This window comes from Nannospalax galili, unplaced genomic scaffold (assembly GCF_000622305.1).
Source record: "Nannospalax galili isolate Female #2095 unplaced genomic scaffold, S.galili_v1.0 scaffold281, whole genome shotgun sequence".
NCBI lineage: Eukaryota > Metazoa > Chordata > Mammalia > Rodentia > Spalacidae > Nannospalax > Nannospalax galili.
In genome coordinates, this window is record NW_008349068.1 from 5,563,790 (window position 1) to 5,573,492 (window position 9,703).

At 40.0% G+C, this 9,703-nt stretch overlaps 1 protein-coding gene across 5 annotated transcripts in view; it reads right to left on the minus strand.

Annotated features, from left to right (window-relative positions):
- Window positions 1-4,614, minus strand: part of Plekhm3 (pleckstrin homology domain containing M3) — a 188,329-nt gene extending 183,715 nt beyond the window's left edge. For 4 of the 5 annotated variants that reach the window (XM_008846201.3, XM_029569899.1, XM_029569900.1 and 1 more), the window contains exon 1: window positions 4,474-4,614. The gene's annotated coding sequence lies outside the window, so the exon portion shown is untranslated. Of the gene's footprint in view, window positions 1-4,226; window positions 4,426-4,473 lie in introns of those variants that run through there. The other variant, XM_008846202.3, reaches the window with a different exon arrangement.
- Between the last annotated feature and the right edge of the window lie 5,089 nt (window positions 4,615-9,703).

A 9,703-nucleotide genomic window follows, 5' to 3' on the forward strand; every position in this document is an offset into this window, starting at 1 on the left:
ACATAGAATCTCAGCACTCCAGATGCTGAGGCAGAAAGGTGGCTAGTTCATAGCCTGGGCTATACAGGGAGTTCCAGGCCTACCTAGGCTATATCATGAGACCCTATCTTGAAAAAAAAATTTATTAACTAATTATAAAAGAAACAAAGAAACAGGGATATTTAGTAAAATTTCATCCACAGCCCTTTTTTATTATTTCTGCATGACATGCAGTACTTTATCAGAAGTTTTCACTGATTACCCTACTGAGAAAAGCAATTTTCATTTCAATCTTACTAATAATATTGTTTTCTACCTCATATTATTGTCTGAAAAAGTATCTTTATGCCACACATTTAAGTTATTTCTCCATTGTTTAGCTGTACAGTATTTTAGATTCACTGTATTCCCCACAGCATAGACAACTTTAAAAAATTCGGCCGGGCGTGGTGGCACATGCCTTCAATCTCAGCACTTGGGAGGCAGAGGCAGGTGGATCTCTGTGAGTTGGAGGCCAGCCTGGTCTACACAGCGAGTTCCAGGTCAGCTGGGGCTACAGGAAGACGCTGTCTCAAAAAGACCAGAAAAAAAAATTCATTGACCTTTGTGGGGATTAAAATGTACTATGAGTACATTGCTCAGTATTTTGAAGACAGAAAAGAACAAAAGGCCTATTGTAACACTCACCCCTCTAGTAGGGGAAAAGCACTGTCTCATTTGGTCCTTTCTTTGCCTTTTCCTGAAAGGCAAAGAAGAAAAGAAATGAAATGAAAAGAAAAGGAGGGAGTTGAAAGCATACTGTAGATACAGCTCTCTGTTGTATTTCCCCCCCACTTAGCAATAATTGGTGACACCTTTCTATTAAGATTCTTCATAAATATCCTTTAAAATGTTTGTGAGCTGAGTGTGGTAACACATGCCTTTAATTCCAATACTTAGGCAGGAAAATTTGTGTAATGCCATATCTTTTGATGGAAACAATTTAACTGCACCCCTGTTATTAGGCATTTAGGTTACTGCCAATACTTTTCTAAGTAAGGCCCTACTGAGCATTACTTTGTTTTATGTTTCTTTGAGACAGGGTCTCCCTATAGCCCCAGCTGGCCTGGAACTTACTATGTAGACCAGGCTAATCTGAATCTCACAGAGATCCACTTACCTCTGCCTCCCAAGTACTGGAATTAGAGGTATGAGCTACCATGTTTGGCTCAACATTACTTTGAACCTATTTTTTTTTTCCATAGGTTCTTTTGGATTTCTAGAAGAGGAACTGATAGGTCAAAGGGTAGGAGCATTACTGAGTTTTTAAAAATATATTTAACCAGTGTGCTTTTCAGAAGGATTATAACAGTTGTCTGCCCCTGTGGTATCTGAGAATGTCTACTCTGATAACACTAATTGATATGAAAATTAAAGCCTTTCGAAATCTATGTTGAGTTGGAAAAACTGTACCTTGCTATTGCTTCCATTTCCATTTCTCTAATTAATGGAAAAGCTAATTTTTGTATATCAATTGTTTAATTTTCTTTTCTATGATAATGTGTTAGCTTTCTGTCATTATAATGAAATTCCTGAAATAACCAACTGATACAGATAAAGGGTTTATTTTGGCTCGTGGTTTTGAAAGTTACAGTTTATGATCAATTGGTCTCATTATATTTAGAACTGAGGCAAGGCCAGCATATCAGATGAGAGTGCATGGTGAAACAAAACCATTAGAGTTATGAGGCAGGGAGCAGAAAGACAGAACAGGGAGGGTCCAGCATCCCACAATCCTCTTTGAAGGCATTCCTTCCATGTCCTAAAGACTTCCTACCAGGCCCTACCTCTTAAAAGTTCTACTCCTTTTAAAAAGTGCCCCTCTGGAGCCAGGTATGGTGGTAAAGGTCCTTAATCACAACACTGGGAGGTGGATCTCTATAAGTTCATGGCCAGCCTGGTCCATGCAGCAAGTTCCAGGCCACCTGTGGCTACAGGAAGACCCTGTCTCAAAAACAAACCAAACCAAACCAAAAAGTGCCACTCTGGCAACTAAGCTTTTAACAAGTGGCCTTTAGGGACTTTCCAGATCCACATTATAACAGATACTCTGTTTTATTTCTTTTGTCATTTTTTCTGCTGAATTCTGTATTACTTTTCTATTGTAGCATAACAAATTTTCACACTCTGAGTCACTTCGAACATCCATTTATTATCTCACAGTTATGAAGGTCAGAAGTTTGGATGGGCTGCTGGATTCTTTACTGAGTCTTCTTTGTAAGACTGAAATTAAGGTTCAGCTAGGCTGGGCTCCTATATGGAAGCTCTGGGAAAGAATCCTATTTCAAGCTTATGGGAGTTGTTGACAAGGATGCCTGAATTCCAGCTCAAATGTACCATCTTTTTTTTTTTTTTTTTTTTTTTTTTTTTTTTATATAGTCTCCCAATAGCCCTAGCTGATCTGGAAGTTGCTATGTAGACCAGGCTGCCCTTGACCTCACAGAGACCCACCTGCCTCTGCCTTCCAAGTGCTGGGATTAAAGGTGTGAACCACCACACCCAGCTGTACTTTCCATCCTTGAATCAGCCATAGTATGTTGAACCTTACGATTTCCTTCACTTTTATGGGTACCTGTGATTAGATTAGACTCGCCTATATGATCTCTCCTTTCTAAATTCACTTGTGTCATGTAACATGCCATAGTCAAGGAAATGATGTCTTATATGCACAGGTTGCAGGGATTAGAGCAAAAAATGACAGCAGAGGACATTTTCAGAACTATGACTGCCCCAAACTCTTAGGGGTCACTTCTTTATCATTGGTTTTATGCTTCATAATAAGTCTCAAGTGCTTGAATCTACTGAATAGTGCTAGAAATTGCACTTTCACAACAGTAAAGGCAACTGTGGATGGGGCTGCTGTATGATAATGAAGATTTTTTTAAACAAGCTGGGCATGGTAGCGAAGGCCTTTAATCCCAACAGTTGGGAGGCAGAGGCAGGCAGATCTCTGTGAATTCAAGTCCAGCCTGGTCTACATAGTGAATTCCAGGCCAGCTGGGGCTACAGAGAGAATCTGTCTTTAAAAGGCCAAAAAAAAAAAAAAAAAGGATTTTTTAAAACATAACTGCTAACATTGTACTAAGCTATACAAAACATAAATTTACCATCATAAGCACTGTTAAGTGTAGCCCAATCTCTGTAATTCTTTTCATTTGCAAAACTGAAACTCTGTATTCATTAAACAAGAGATTCTTCTGTCCCCCTCTCCAACACTTAAGAATCACCAATCTACTTTTCAATACTGGAATATATTTAGTACATTTATTTACTCCTCATTAGATTCTTGATGAGGTCAGCACAGGTATTCTTCCCATTCTACAGATTAGAAATAGCAAAACTAAGTAAATTTTCCAGATTACACAATGAGGATGTGACCAAGCAAGATTTAAAACTGAGGTAATCTGGCTTTACAGATCTTGCTAGAACCATGACATTGTGAAAATATTCTCTGTAAAGACAAACCCATTAGATAATATTATTTCTTAGTGTACAACTTTAAAACACTTGTCTATGTCAACTTAACCTAATATTTGTCTCCTAACTAAAAGTTAGACTATGTTACCAAGGTGACACATGCTTTTAAAGGTCTCATTTTTGTTAAAGGATTTTCTTGAAGTTAATGAAAGAAAAATTACTTGGTATTTTATTTGAGGCACATCAATTATAATTCATATGTGCTGTTCTATAACATTTGTATACATACAAATCAAAATTCACTATGGTTATTGAAAAACTTTAATGGGAAAAATCAGTTGTTCCTCTCTAGTTCAATGGACAAAAGAAGAAAGGGAGAGAAAAACCCTTCCAAATAAGTTTACAGCAAACAGTATGGCTCAATCTGTTTAACCTGGTAAATTCAAATTTGTCTTGCATTGCAGCTATATATATAGGCCAGTCTCAATTTGTCATTCAAATTCAGAATTTTTTTCAGTTTAGGGGGTGGGTCTGAGTTTTTCTTATCTTGATTTTTTAGCTTAGTAATCTTTTCATACAAAACCAACTTGTCATCAGTCATGTGGCGTCATTTACTACACATTCAAAATAGGCACAGTCAACAAAAAGAACAATCATCACGTTTCTCTGGAAGCCCAGCTCCACCTGACCTAAAAGCTCTGCTGGGGTTTGGTTTCTATGATCACTGGGTTACTAAAAACAACGCAAAGAACAGGATCACCTAATTCAACTACTTTCTACTTTATGTTTACCTGATTCCCGAAAACAGACAACGTATCAGGGTATCTCCCCTCACTCGTTATCCGCGGCAATGGAGTGCAGTCTCCAGCGCGAAATGAAAAAGAAAACAGTGTACAGAAGAAAGGGCAGATTCGCAGCGACCCCAGGAAGATGCTCGGATATTTCCGATGCTGTCATCCCGTCCCTCTCCCCGCCCCCGCTGGTCTGCCGGGCCTCACGGAAGCCGGCAGATGCTCTTCCGGGCTTTCTTCCCCTCACCTGCGCGGCCTGCAGCCGACTCGTGAGGGACCCGGCCTGGGCAGCCAGCCCGCCAGCGATGACAGGCGCTCGACTCCAGCCGCCGACCATCCCGGCCCGGCTCTGTTTACAGACGCTTCTCGCGGTCCCACCCTCAAACACTTCCCCCGCGGCAGCCCAGCAGCCAGACCCGGATACAAAAGGTTCCCTTCTGCGAAGGCGGGTCCCGCCGCCAGAGCACCTAGGACCTAGGCGGGCCGCCGCACCGTCAGGCTTCCTTATCTCATTGTTTTCTTATGCAGATTTTATCACTGGCACTGTGAAAACAATGGCGTGTGGCGCAGTCTTCTCCCTGCTCCTCTCCACTCAAGAAATGGATGTTTGCAGTAGAAAAGTGTCACTTGGAACGTGCCAGGATGAGGTCAGCTTTTAGCGGTTCCTTTGACTAAGAGAATTACTCTGGAATTTCTTTCCAAAAGTAGGACTAGTAGTAGATTGCTTTTCATCTCCGGTTTGGCGTTTCCATGAGAGTCACTTTTCACAGATTGAAAAGAGATGGTTTTGATGGGTCTTCATCCCCGCTTCAGATTCCCAGCAAACCAGAAAAAGGTTGTGTGTTTGTGTCTGTGTGTGTGTATTCTCTGGCTTAGGGCTCTGGGTAGGCTTACAGGTACCCACCTACTGAAGTCTCCCAGCGACCAGCCACCTTGTGAGGATGAATTGTTCTACTTGGCCAGACCTTCCTTGCAGCTTCTGGTCTTAATTCTCCATCCTGTCATACTTCTTTAATTACACATTTATCTGTTCTGTTTGCTTCTCCACCTCTGCCCCAGTCTCACCTACAAATTCCCTGAGGCTAAATAAACATTTTGGTTCCACTCACCACTTAATGCGAAATGCCTTGTTCTAGATATACACAGCTGGATAAGTGAACAAATGAGTGAAGGATGCTAAAAGAAATTGTGAGAGCCATCATAGATAACATCACAGAAATTTGAAAATCTGACCCTCATACTCAAAGGTTCATAAGCAAATCTACCTGCTGAGGTCCCAACCTCAAATCTCCTTTGGCTACAAATTAAGTAAGCTTTAAAAAACAAAACAAAACAAAACACACACACACACACACACACACACACACAAACTCCTGTAATTTCAGGGCTGGAGAGATGGCTCAGTGGTTAAGAGCACTGGCTGCTCTTACAAAGGACCTGGGTTCAGTTCCCAGTACCCACATGGTAGCTAATAACCATCCATAACTTCAGTATCAGGAGAATCTGATGCCCACTTCTGACCTCTGTGGGCATTGCACTACACGAGTGCATTTAAACACATGCAGGCAATATACTCATACACATAAAATAAAAATAATAAATAAAATTTTTTTAAAAAGAAAAAACTGCAAGTGCTTTTTGTTGTTATGGGGGCTTTTTTAAACCTAAACTTAAAATGCTGCCCTTTGCCTCAAGCTTTTCCACATGTAATTCCTCTGATATCTCTCACCCTTACCCCAGCCCTTTACTCTGGCTGAATTCTCATTGTCACTTAAAGAGCAGATGACATTCACACCCTTCTAGGAAAACTTGAGGGAACCTGCTCCTTCTGCACACTCTTAAAAGATTCCCATGTTCCTCTGAAAATGCACTCACCAGACTACTGCATTTGTCTTCCAATTAGATGAGTAGTTCTCAAAACCCATTGTGTCACCTAATCTAGAATGATGCTGCTAAGAATTTAATAAATGTGGATCTTGTTAAAATATCTGATTCCGTGAGTCTGGAATGGGGTCACTGAACCTCTAATGAACATCTGGTGATCCTACATTTCCAGTGGAAGTTTCCTAGCTCATGCTTCTGCAAAATTTCAGTCTGAAGATCTATCTACAAATGAGTCCTGGATTCATTGGTTTTAAAAAGTACATCCAAGTATTTCCAATATAATTAATCTGTGAACCACCTCTGGAGGAACACTACCCCACCTGTAAAGTCTGAGGATGGAGGCAGCCCTTTGCCACTTTTCTCACAGTAAATTAAGCATAAAGTCTGGAAAATCAAATACATTAAAAAAAAAAAAAAAAAAAAAAAAAACACACACCACCCCGCCCCCCCATGTTTCTGGCCTGGAGAGATGGCTCAAGTGTTGAGTGCCAGCTGCTCTTCAGGTTCCCAGCACCCACATGGCAACTAATGGTTCATTACACCAGTTCCAGGGGATCTGACACCCTCTTCTGGCCTCCACAGGCATTGCATGACATGGGCACACTTACATGCATGTAGGCAAAATGCTCATACACATAAAATAAAAATAAATAATTAAAAAAAACCCATGTTTTTAAGTCAGTGTTTCCCATCCATGATCTGTTTTACAGTGCAGAAAATTAGGACTCAGAGAGGGTACTTTTGTTTTGTTGTTGTGGTGGTGGTTGTTTGAAACAGGGTCTCCCTGTAGCCCCAGCTGACTGGAAATTCTCTGTGTAAACCAGGATACATCTCTTTCAAATACAGCTCTAAATTTTTAGGCTCACAGTTGAGTTAATACAGTTATACAATATTGGACTCAGTATAAACCCTGTAAGACATAATATTGAATGAGTTTTTAACCTTTAAAAAAGATCTCCATTTCATTTTAAAATATACTGTTTCTTACAGAAAGACATTGTTTTTGCTAATAACACTTAGATATTGGCGCATACATCTCTAATCTGTATGTATCTGATTATTACTAGGCATGGTCGGTTGCACTCAGATCCTTGGCACCTGTGTATAGATATAAAGTCATCGGGTAGATTTCAGTGGTAATGTTTATCACCTCTACTAATTAACATGACATAAATTTTTATGCTTCCTCCTCATATATAACTCATTTTTTTAAGTTGTTAATTTTTTATCACAATAGTTGTATTTTAAAACTCTCAAATTTAGGAGTAATGTCCTAAAGGAAAACTGCAGTAAGGAAAACTGAAAGCACTGATCTGATAAACACAACACAAGCAATTACATTTTTTTTTAGTTGAAATCGTAGTGGTTCTACCATCCTTTATACCTGAACTTCATCACTGAAAAGCTAAATTAGTCTACAAAACCTTGGATTGCACTTGAGAGGCAGAGTCAGGGGAATCTCTGTGAGTTGGGGGCCAGCCTGTTCTTGATAGTGAATTTTACACTCTTTACACTCATACACATAAAATAAAAATAATAAATAAAATATTTTAAAAAAATATTCTGATTGTTAAAAGAGACACCTTCCTGGATGTCAGTGTATAATAAACTTAAAGATGGAGGCCCTAATGTAAACTACAGAATAATGATGTCTGAGGGGATTCAGGGATTATAACAAATACATCACTGTGGTACAGGAAGCACGTAGTCAAGGAGGTTGTTCATATGTAGTGGCAGGAAGTATATAGGAACTCTGTGCTTCCTTCTCAAGTTTTCTGTGAACCTAAAACTGTTCTAAAACATAGTCTATTAAAAAACAGTAAGGATGATGGTAGTAGACAGCTTTTTGAATGGTGACATGAATTTAACTATTTTGAAATTAGAGGAGAAAAATGTTCCCAGATGACAAAACTAGCCTTCAAGGCAGCAGTTACCTAGCCGAGATTATTCTTGGTCCTGAACCTTTCATTCCTCCATTCTGGGGTCACCCCCGCTAACTTCCATGTTGAAGTTCTGTGTTAGTGATAGTAAATAGATTCATTTTACAAATATGATTTTAAATTTTTTAAATTGAATTTTTGTATATTTCATGTAAAACATCTTAAACAGTCATAATCATCTTTATACTCCCTTCCCCATTGGCACCCTCTCATAAACCCTCTTCCCCACTGGAATTCATACATGCTGTCATTTAGTGTTAAGGCCTATCATGTCAAGTTAGTGTCCCCAGACATTCCTCAGTGCAAGTTCATCCACTGGGGTCTAGTCAGCCTATCTAGAGTCCTTCCCTTGAAGGACTGTTCCTCACCCAACAGTAATCAGCTGTCAATAATTCTTTGAGATTGGGCCTTGTTACCCATTTCCACAGTTCTGTGCTGGGTTTTGTCTGCTTGAGTTTGCATGGGTCTTGTGCATGCTGACGCCATTGCTGTAGGTTCCTATGAGAAAGGTCCCAGGAGCCTGTAGGACTCTATTTCCATGTGGTCTTGCACCTCCTCCCTGGCTGTTACAATCTTTCTACCCCCTCTCTGCAGTGGTCCCTGAAGTAGACTGATATGATTCCCTCTGGTTTAATACAAGAGTTCATGGACCTTCATTAATGAGAATTGAGAAATCATTAGTGTCCTCTTTACTCCTTGTTCTATGTTCCATGAACCTTAGGTAACATTGTGGATGTGCCACTTAGGCTTGGGAAATTCACAGACAATGTCTGTATGTGACCAGTTGTGGAACTCAGTATTAGTCTCTGTCTGGTGCAAAAGAAGCTTCTTTGATGAGTGGTGACTGGGATAGTTGTCTGTAAATATAAGGATACATATTTCGCATATAGTAAGAAATTATATTTGTCTAGGGATGTGACAGTCTTGGGGTTTTCGCTAAGATCCAAGACTTCTCCGGCCATGTGTATTTGGCTATGTTTACAGTACCACACATGAGTTTCCTCCCATTGAGTGGGCTTTAAGTCCAATTAGGCAGCTGTTGATTACCTCCAAGGTAAAAGTGCCACTACTGTTCCAGTGTTGTTTGCTGTGCTGGTCATTGATGTGGTTATTGGGCCTTGAAGCTGGGATTGGACCATGGATTGATGTTCTCCCTTAGCAGCTTCACAGTGCTTGCCAAAGCTATAAGAGCTAGCTTTCAGAAGAAGTGGCTTCCAGGTCAGTTCTAGCTCCATTGCTCCCAATCCTGTGTCCAAAGTATGTCCCGTCTTCAGCAATAGGGTCTTACCTTCAAGTTCTGGGAGGCAATCAAGGGTTGTGGCAATAGCTTGTGTAATTTTGGGAGTCTGTTGGACTACCCTGGCCAACAACTCAAAGGAAGGTTGTTTCTCTTGTCTGGCACTGTTTCTTGTTATGTAGCCTTCAGCTGTATATATGGACTCATGTAGAGATATTGTATGTGTAATTTGTGAGTAAGTTTAATTAATTAATTTATTTATTTATTTATTTATATTTTTATTTGGTCTTTGAGTGTTTTACCTACATGTATGTAAGTGCACTCATGTCATGCACTGCCTGCAGAAGCCAGGAGAGGGTGCCAGATCCCCTGGAACTGGAATTATACAGTTGTTAGCCACATATAAATGTTGGGAA